Source organism: Phyllopteryx taeniolatus, chromosome 3 (assembly GCF_024500385.1).
Source record: "Phyllopteryx taeniolatus isolate TA_2022b chromosome 3, UOR_Ptae_1.2, whole genome shotgun sequence".
NCBI classification, from domain to species: domain Eukaryota; kingdom Metazoa; phylum Chordata; class Actinopteri; order Syngnathiformes; family Syngnathidae; genus Phyllopteryx; species Phyllopteryx taeniolatus.
Window position 1 is genome coordinate 25255013 of NC_084504.1, and position 10780 is coordinate 25265792.

The following is a 10780-nucleotide window of genomic DNA, read 5'->3' on the forward strand; positions in this document are numbered from 1 at the left end:
CCCAAAAAAAGGAATGGAAAGGCATTAATAGTAAATCATTGAGAGGTGTATTCAAGATTTATCCGTAGTTTAATTACAGCAGTTACTGATGTTTTGAAAGTTACCACATGACGGCCATAGAGCAGCTAAAACAAAAATCATGCGTTACAATTGGCTGTCATGTTGTTTATTCCAGTCTTTTTTTCTCATCATTGTTATTTGTGAGTGGGAACCAAGGCCTGAAAAAAGTCCTGCCCTTCCTCCCCTCTGCTCTTTTCTGCAAACCCACCACCGCCTCCACCTCCATCTTTTCATGTTCCAAACATCCCTGAAGAAAAGCCTGAAGGTGACTTCATCCATTGTTTTTCCCAGGCCGTCCTGCACCAACGCCATTATATGCTGACACACTGGATGACATGGAGCTTGTAAACAAACATAGTGAGACAAAAAAAAACTGTGGCGCTTTGTTTAGTAGTAGTAACGCTGCCTCACAAATTAATCATAAGAGCTGAGGTTTGTGAGCATTGAGTCAAATTGGGTTTGATTGCAGACCAAGACGTTTTGATCTTTGTATAGCATTGACTGGAGTCGTCCATTTACATTGATAAGGGTTTGGCCCACAGTAATTATATACAGTAGTAGGAGAATATTGTATTGATAAAAGAATCAATTTGCATTTTAAGAAGACAAAGTTCATTTTGAGGTACCTATAAGTTGCCAAGTAAAACTTGTCTTTTCTGAACCACACAGTCTTTCACAAGTGAGTATAAAATCATAATCTTTTTTAAGAATAACAGGGCATTTTGGGGGCTGCCGTTTTACGAGGAAAAAAAGTCTTACTTTTTTGGGGGATTTTTTATTTTATTTTACAATAATAAGTATGAAATATCATAAACACAGGTGCATTCAGAAGTTAAACTGTAATATGTTTCACAAACATGATTGCAACAATAGGTTAGGTATAGGTACAACCTACGTATTTTGTCCTAGTGTAGTTGCCGTAGCTAGTTGCGCATGCGCACTGCAGATTGTGCAGGCGCCGCGAATCGTGTTTGGACATTCCTCGTTTTAAGGGTACAACCATGGGAGCACTTTCAATTACGACGACGGCGGGAGAAAGTCGTTGACGAAAGTGCAACGGTGTGCAAGCAACTCCTGTCGCGTACAACGGCCACAAGACTTTTACTCCATACAGACCCCCAGAATCAATGACCAATCAATGACCAAGACGTCATTGATTTTCCTAACAACCAAACCGAATACCGTGACCACAAAACTGTTGTTTGTGAACCGTTCCACCCTCAGTACCGACCTAGTTTGTACCTGAACAATCGGCCGATGTGCGTACAGTGAGAAATCGGTCACGGAATGCACTTAAGTGCACGCTTCCCATTCGAACAGGTTGCTTTGCATTCCATTGTTTTGGGAATGTCACACCCTCAGGCCATGGCCGTCGACACAATCCAGATGCCATGCAAGCTTGACACACACCTCAATCGACTTGTATCACCTGACCCTCGTTACTAAAGCTTACTAGCTTTCTCTTTTGAGTTGGAAACATTCTCACGGTGCATTTTTCCGCTTGCTTGTTGCTGCTTGCTGTTCTAAATACTTGCTTTTGTGTTTGTTTGTACTTTCCACTTGGTAATACCTCACTTAAGTTTCACCAGGATGTAAATGGCATTTGCATACTATTTATTTGAAGGCTGAATAAGGGTGCCACTGATCCGAAATGTCAAAGAATGAATACATCACTGCATACCAACGCGATCCCCATATACGTGCACATATGCCTCCTAGTGGCTGTGAACAGTATAGACGACAGCATAACATCACTCCTCTTTCGGTCAGGAGCTCATCTTCGAAGATCTGGAAAAGTCACGTTTTAATTCGGACTAACTCTGGACAGAGAAAAGTGAACCAATGCTATTTGTTGTTCGTCAAATTAAGAACTAATTATGCTAAGAAACAGCAAAATGTAACGCTTAAAATGAGCAATTTCCTCACAAATGATATGTGATGCTTACACCAAACTGAACATAGCCATTATTTTCAGTAGTGCCTTTAATGGTCGTGGACGAGGGAGTGACACCAGAGACTGGAGTTGGAATCACTCCTTGGGGGTGTTTTCATTTTGTTTCGTGTATTTGACTGTTCAATAATAGAGCAAAACCAATGTATTTCACAGTATAAATTGTCATTTATTTATTTTTTAAATGTGAAAATATAATTTTGAAGCACCAACGAATGAGCTAATTACCAGTTAAACTAGAGTAGAAGGGGGCGGGGTGTTGTCACCTGAAAACAAAACTTGTAATATCTATTAAACCATAATAGCACTAATAAACATGACCATTTAGTGTCCATTTGGAGCAACTCGGGGGCTGGTTGCCTGAAAATAAATCTTGTAATATCTATGAAACCATAAAATCACAATTTCAATGGCACAGTGAATCGAGCACAACCGAAGCGGAAACGAACATGACCATTTCATGTCCATTTTAAGCAATGTGACAGCAGCTTTTTATAGACTGAAAACATTTGGAAAATAGCTCTCAGAGTCAGAGTTGCGAACTTCGACTTTCCTGACCCCGCTAGTGACTATTTCAAAGGGAGGGGGGGGGGGGAAGGTGACTAGCATTCAAATCTAGTGGGTGCTCCAACTTCTCAAAAACATGAATCTCAGGTTCATGAAATTGAAGATGCAAAATTGTCCACAAGTATGAGTGAGTGCTTGTTTGTTCGTACAGTATGTGCCATGTTATTGTCTAAAGACTTATACAGCTTTTTCTTCATTTATGATTATTTAATCATGTAAAAATACTCTTAAACAAATGAGAGTTTGACAATGATATGGTCATAGCCCAGGTTGAAAGCAATTGTCAAACCGTAGCAGTAAGCAACACACAGCAGTAATAAGCAAACGTAGCATAGTGTGACCCTGACTTCCTTTCTGGCTTTTCACACCTAAACATCTCCCGCGTCTGCGCCTGTAAAAGTCTACTTGCCCTGCAGCAGGAGGCTCCCAAACTCTCAACAATGTGGGAGGGTCGTTTTCAGAACTGGTGAGGGGGAGTGTTTTTTTTCTTTTGTGTGTGTGTGTGTGTGTGTGCGCACGCCTGGAGCGTTCATGGGATCCCGATGCGATGATTCACCGCGTGCAAGTTGCAACCCTCTGCTCCTTCTGCATGAGCCGACTGATGCTGCTCCACACTGCACCACCTCTTCCTCCCCATAGCCTTGTGAGCTCACTGTCCTCGTCTTCTACGTGACTCACAAGTGAATGCACTGATATAGATAGACCTCTGAGGGTGGATAGTGCTCCCTTCTGCACCATAAACTGAGCTGCTAGTGTAGCATTGGCTGGATTTTACAATGCGGCACTTGATGCCCATTTCCGATTTAGTGCCTATATCCGATCTTTTTACTACTTTGAAGTGGCCCGTTTACGATATCACGGTTTACTGTTGTCTGGCACTGAACACCTGCAAATACTCTTTACATATGAGCGTATATGATCTTATTGTATCTGATTTCATGAGGGTTTTTTTTTTTTTGCTTTTCTTTTCATCTTTATACTGCAATGACCATGACACGTATCACCCATTCCTACATCAACTTTTTGCAACTGTTGCTATTGTCTGTCATTGAAGAAAAAATGTACGCAGATGGAGTGACTGGACACTCTAGGTAACTCACTACATTCCTAAATTAGTCAACGTTTGATGTTCGGCTTGGCGACAGAATCTCTCAAAATTCACATAATTTCTTAAGAAACGGCTTTTGTACATCACATTTCCCCCCCAAAAAAAGACTGATTTGTTTTCATCCTGTGACTTATTCATGTATTTAATTGTTTTGTGTCTTCTGCCAATTTCTATTGTTTAGTATTTGTAGTTGTTTTTTCCTTAAATTCAGGCAACAGTCCCAAAAAAAAATAATGAAACACACACACTGACTGTCTAATTAAAAACATGCTTTCTTGATGGTTTTGGATGACAAGTTCACGTGTGTTGCATACATTTAAACCCAAAAGAAGAATTACATATATTTGGAAGCAATGTTGAGAAGTTTAAGAGGTATTTTACATAATGATGTACGTGTACAAAGACGTAGCATGCACATTCATCAACGAATAGGTGCACACCCCTTAACCTTGTGTACCGCACACCGAAAAGGTATGAGACCTTTCGCTGCACACCCAATCCTGGACCTGCAGCGCTGAACCAGACCGGGCCTCGAGATTATTCAAGTGAGGAAAGGGTGGAACCTCCAGGGAGGAGGAGGAGGAGGCGTGATGGCATCCTTCCTTGGAGGAAGCATATGGAGAGGAAGCCCCGCTTCTCCAGAGGCCTGAAGCAACTCATTTACAGAGGAAGTCCAATTCATGACATGGAATGTAAAGCCACGTCTTTGCGCTTGGATTCCCAAAGATGCTTGTGTGAGTGTCTTTTATTGTGGGAATGTGTTGGAACAACACACAATTCCTTACGGGCGTGTTTCTTCTGGATATGAAAAAGAGGGGATTTGCTTTATTAGTCACTGCTATTCATTCACGGCAGTGCTGAGCAACGGTGTAGAGTTCCTTGATCTGTTTGTTTGGCAACAATGGCAACCCTTAATTCTGGTGATATCGTCCTTGCACAAGTGGGAATCCAGTGTTGGTTTTCTCATATCTTGTTTATTTAGGCTGCAAGACCATAATTATAGTGGCATTTTTGAAACATATTTAACCTTTATTTAGGTGAAAAATGACATCAGTGTATTCAATAATCAGGTCTTACTTTGATCGCAAGGGAGGGAAAATGTGCAAATTTGGCCCAATGTGAGGTATGTGTGCAGTTCGCTATATTTATGGTTTTATTTCAAGTCTGCAGTCGTGTTGTCCACCATCCTTCCATTTTCTATACTGCTTATCTGCATTAAGGTCGCAGGAGAACTGGAGCTGGTACACACACCCCTGGACTGGTTGCCAGCCAATCACAGAGCACATATAGACAACCATTCACATTCACACCTATGGACAATTTAGAGTCTTCGAAGAACCTAACGTATGTTTTTGGAATGTGGGAGGCAGCCGGAACCGAGATTCAAACCCCAAATCTCTGCTTCCCAGAGAGCGAGTATACTGGCAAAATCATTACAAAAATTCTTGCCATTGTCCAAATACGTTCAAGCTTCCATAATATTCCACCTTCTTCATTCTCACTTCTCCCTCTCATGTTTGAGCAGGTAAAAAAAAATGTGCGTTTAATCCTTGCTTTTTTTTATTTTTGTGCAATATCCTTACAGGAATGCCTTAGCATGTGTGCGCGTCTTACCATACGTCAGAGGCCTTGACCTGCAAAGGAAAGCAGACGTGCTCTTGGCTTTGTCGCATGGGGGGGGGGGGGGGTCATCGTCACATCAGAGAGGGTCATCCTGAACTCGAGTTTAAGGGAAGCACAAAGAAAGAGGATGCATGTGTGCCTGCAAAAACTTTAGCTCACAGCGCTGGGGGGAGCGGGGGGGCTGGACTTCCTGTAGAGCGCAGGAAACAAAATGGCGGAGGACGGAGGGCCATGCTGGAACAATGCTGTGAAAATCAGCCTCCGCCCAGGTTAGGGAGCGAGGGGTTTGTGAATCAGAGGCCAGAGAGGCGGAGGCGAGCACGTCCCACATGGTGGAACACCTCTGACACTCTTTTTCAGTGTATGCTCTGCTTAGATCATTACTGTGCCTGCATACCTTGTCATAATGCGACAACGTATTTTAATGTTATCTTAAGTACGGAAGTTGGCTGGGTGGAAAGCTATGTGCAGTAATTCCACTTGGTTGGGGGAAATTCTGGGAATACAACCTCCACCTCAAGGGATGATAGTCTTTTCTTGTCATGTTTTATCATATTATATACAATACACTACTCACAAAAAGCTAAGGTTATTGGGCTTTCGAGTGAAATTTCAGGATGTACCTGTACTTAATTTCAACTTTTGAATGCACATGTCCAACTGTTCAATGTTTAAATACTTTTTGCACAATTTGCTGGTCTCTAACAAGGCAAAATTCATAAGGATGGAAAGTTATCTGCCTTTCTGTGACTCTTCTGGTCTGTCTGTACCTCTGCAGCAACCTTCTGAGGACACTGATGATCACTCATGATGAAGAAGAATGTTTAAATAGCAATTCTAATTGGATCAGGGAATCTACGGTCCATTCATCCATCAAACACCTGTTCACTGGCAACCAATCCAGATTGCACCCCCGCTCCTCTTCCCCAAAACTGTAACAAGGTCAAGTGGTATTCAAAAAAAAAATAATTGATGGATGGATGGATGGATGTTTTTCATTGGACAGTGAGAGATGGCATGAACGCAAACACAATTTTAATGTTGCAGAATGATAGTGTGTAAAGAATAGTAAAGACAAAAGCAAAAGTGATGACATATATAGAGTACAGAACATTACCATAAAAATACATACCGGTAGCATTTGGATGACATTTTGCAGCTGCTGGTTGTGCATATTTATAAAGTGATGGGAAAAAGCAAGTAGAAAGAGGAAGTTTACAGCTCCATCTTTGTTTTCAGGATGTTACGCAGGCTCTATATATAGTCTCGTGGAGATATAACAATCTCTGTCGCATCCTTTGAAGATAAGCGACTGTCATTGTCACGATTGTGGCTGCAGATATTCTGCATTAATGGTGCCTCAATTACACTGTGTTCCTAATAGTTGTGCATGTATGACAATTTAGTCTTCAATGAACCTGACATGCATGTTTTGGGAATGTGGGAGAAGTCAGAGTACCTGGAGAAAACAAAGGGAGAACATGCAAACTTCCGATTCGAACCCAGAACCTCAGAACTGTGGGGCAGTTGTAAGAGCGATACGATTTAAAGTTATTCTCATGCAAGACAACGCACCAACCTACGCTGCAGAAAAGTTAAGTCGTGGCTGATGAGTGTACATATGAAAACAACTCATGGTTTAGCCACCACCATCCCCTGACCTCAAACCTATTGAGATGCTGTGTCGCGTCCACCAAAAAAGAAATCTACCTATCTCTACACCTCCAAACAGCAACTCTGAGGACAATTCTTGCATCCTCAAATCAGATAGAATCAGCAATTGTCAATGGACTTACAAGATAAATGGTGACATCGATGTTAAGGCCAAAGAGGCCTTCCTAACTTAACATGGAACCTAATCGGTGCTGGGTTTTTTCGTTTTGTTTTTGTTTTCGTTATTTGTAGCTTGATTTACTCACCCAAACCTGTGTCACACTACAGCCAGCTAAGGCATGCACACTCTTGTACTTGGATCAATATCACTAAGGGATGTTTTTGGTCAGATTACAACCGTCTTGCCTTTCTCCAATCGAGGCTAAAACAATGGATAGATGCAGGATAAATATTGACACTTTTGTTTCATAATTTTCATCTTATATGTATAGCTGGATGTTGTTGAACTTAAAATGTCCATCCTTTCATAGCGAAATATCAATTGGTTTAAACACCTTTCGGAAATTTGAAATGTATTTGTTAAACAGTACACAGTCAGCTTGCTAACTGCATCATGTTGTTAAGGAAAGGTCCACCAGGTGCTCAAATGTCCAACCTGTCTGAAAACTCACATATTTTGCTGTTTGTATGTACATTGTCTGCTTGCAGTTAATTATTATTTTTTGGAATAAGGTGTGTAAAGTTTGACCAATATGCATTACTAGCAACATATCTACTCAATGCAATGAGTATGAATTGTAAAGGAAAATCCCACATTTTTTGAGTGAAATGGGGAAGTCGCAAAAGTGATATTGACTCATTAGTATGTGTAATATGTTAGGTTTATAAGCCAGTGCAGTTTACAGTATGTGTAAAAGTTTGTGGGTGTGGCTTATATATCGGTGCACTCAATAGACTGAATTTTAGGATTTATGATAATTGTTTGATGACATTTTAGTACGTGTAAATTGCATTGACTATGTATGATAATGAAGGAAAGCTGCATACTGTATGCCTAATTATTGGAACAGAGTGTAGAGTTATAAAGTTTCTTTGTCTTTTACAGCGACGTGATGAGAGGAATTTCGGACAATAGAGATAAAGTATGTAGGCCGGCAACTTTGAAAGCAAAGTTATTACATAATTTAGCACTCAGTGCGACTCCGTCAGACATTTCCATGCACTTCCCCAATCCACCCACCTAAAAATAAAAAATAAAAAAAATTTAAAAAACCTGCAAAATGGAGCTGTGATCAAAAGGATTAGAACAAGAGAGGGAGAGAGGTCACACACTCTAAACACGTGACCATCTGGAGAGACGGGAGAGTTTGCAGTGGTTTCATACTTAAAAGTCAGAACATTTTACTTCACTGCAAAATTTGACAGACATTTTCTTTCAATTTTGCTTCATAACAAAGCCATGTCCCAGTCGTTTTCTTCACACTTTTCAGTGTTAGAAAAAAGATAGGGAAAAAATCTGCATCTGACTGGATTTTTTATTTATTTTTTATTTTTTTTTGTGGGCAAAATAATGAAGCAGCAAAAATATTCTCCTCATGCTGCTGAGTCACATGGGGACAACTTTTAGTAGGTGTGAAGAAAAATGTCCCACATTTGGTTCTCAAATGCTCACCAGACTTTTCTGCCAGGTCATAATGCGCAGGCAGCACGGTGATCCTGTGGTTAGCTTGTCACCCTCAGAGTTCTGAGTTTCTGGGTTCGAAATATATCGCACTGGCGAAAATGGACCGGGGGCCACTTACGCCCCCCTTTGTTCTTTAATGCAGTTCGAGTGTTCACATTATCAAAACAAATGTATTATTTGCTCGGGCCTGCTCCTCTTCTCACCGTTCCATGCGTCCCGCTGCGGTCGACGTCTCATCTTCTTGTGGGGTGCTCCCCTGCGGGCTGTGGGGCCTGCTGTGGGGGTGGGATTTATTGTAAATGAGAACAATTAAACTTACTAAAATAAACATTTTTACTTATACATTTAAAAAATATATATTTTATTAAATACTTAAGTTAATATCAAATTACAATTTTAATTAATTCATTATAAATAATACAATTTAAAAAGGAACAATGAAATGTTATTTTATTAAAACCATTTTTTTTACATATTTTACGTATACTTTAAAAATATTTTTTTTTTTACCTGATCTACAAATGACCTGACCCATTCTGTCCGTTTTTATAAATCAAATCTGGCCCTTGAAAGCAGAAATTTGTCCACGTAGTCAATTTAATTGACTAAATTAATTAATTTAAGTATCGCCGTTCTATTTCCCAAACACATATCTGTATATACAGTGACAAGCAATTGAGAAGTGACAATTCAAAGACCATGGTCGATGTGTACAGTGTCTCTGTAAGTTTCTGCCTGATTGCATTGTGGGGGGGTGGGGGGGGGGGGGGGGGGGCATGAGTGCTTTTCATCCATTAGTATGCACTTGACTGCATTAGCCTTGTTGTACTTATAACATTCCGACTAATGTATATTGATGCCAGGTCTACTTCATTAGTCGGCCATATCCTTCTTTGAAAAACAGTCCCGCTTCTACCTGTACTTTATGAACTCAGAAAGTAGGTCAAAGCAGCTCTTTCCTAATATCTAAATAAATACATTACAGACAAAAAGCAGCATTAACCGGACCGACTTAAAAGGGGGTATTGAGTGCTAAGCTGTATCATGTTTGAATAGCCCCAGAGGTAATAAATAATTAAAGAGAGTGCAATGATGGCTCGCAGTGTCTTCGAGTTCATTTGGTCAATAAGAGTCGATAAATAATACATATGAATGATTTTATGAGTTCGTCTTACGTATATTGTTGTGAATTGTTGATTAAAGATGGCGTCTTTTCTGGCAATTAGCATTCCAGTCCTCCTCAGTGGTCGCTCCACATTGTTGCGTGCGTCCGGTTTTATGTGCCTCTTCATATCAGATCCGTTCTTACGGTTTCTCTGCATTCAACAACAAATAGTTGTATCATTCAATAGTTTTAAACTCCACTTTCCTTAATGTGCTGTGAAGCCCAAACGTATTCATACCCTTGACAAATTTTGATTTTTAAATATTCACAATTTTTCTTACATTTTATTAAAAGACTATCTCTATAGCTACAGTAGATGAGATATGTAAGAAAAGTTCTGGGACTGGTGTCAAAAAAGATACATTTCAAAACCAAACTACAATTTTTCTTCCCTTGGAATCTAATTACGAAGTAATATACTTACGAATCTAACGTAATCTACATTTCCAGCTTTCTCTACACCTTCATGCACTCCTGGAAGGATTCTTCTGGGATCCTCAGTCAAAATTGCCATCTTGAAGTTGTACACGACTTCAAAACTGGTGGCTTGATAACCCCATTGAGCTTGGGAAAGAGGGAAAAAAAAAACCACCCAGATCCAGGTCGGGTGAGTAGGGAGGTTGCTTCAGCTTGGTGATGGTCTGATTGGCCGGGAACTGTCGGATGCTCAGGGCATTGTAAGCAGCTGCGTTGTCACGGTGACTTAGACGCAAGTTTTCCTGCCACAACTCCCGCCTCATCTATCGAAGCAAATGCCGCAGGATCTCTTTGTTGACAAGCTAGTTCATCGTCTGGAATACATTGAAGGGGAAAACAAGTTATTTGGGTTTGAAATCAATCTTTTGTGACACTAGTCATACATATAGTATAACCTGGGCAAATTGATTTGCTGTTTTTAATGAAATCATAATTAAAACATATATTCTTTTAAAAACTCTCTGAAAATCATCCTTTTTTTTATGCCAATAACACATTGCTTTTGTACATGTTGTGGAAGTAATTAAACTT

General features: G+C 40.2%; 1 long non-coding RNA gene across 1 annotated transcript; it reads right to left on the bottom strand.

The window, feature by feature from the left end:
• Positions 1-8558: 8558 nt before the first annotated feature.
• On the bottom strand, positions 8559-10535 carry LOC133474563 (uncharacterized). Its single transcript, XR_009787554.1, has 3 exons — positions 10197-10535; positions 9783-9923; positions 8559-8882 (listed from the first exon to the last, which is right to left on the bottom strand). It is a non-coding gene; the product is annotated as an uncharacterized LOC133474563 (long non-coding RNA).
• Between the last annotated feature and the right edge of the window lie 245 nt (positions 10536-10780).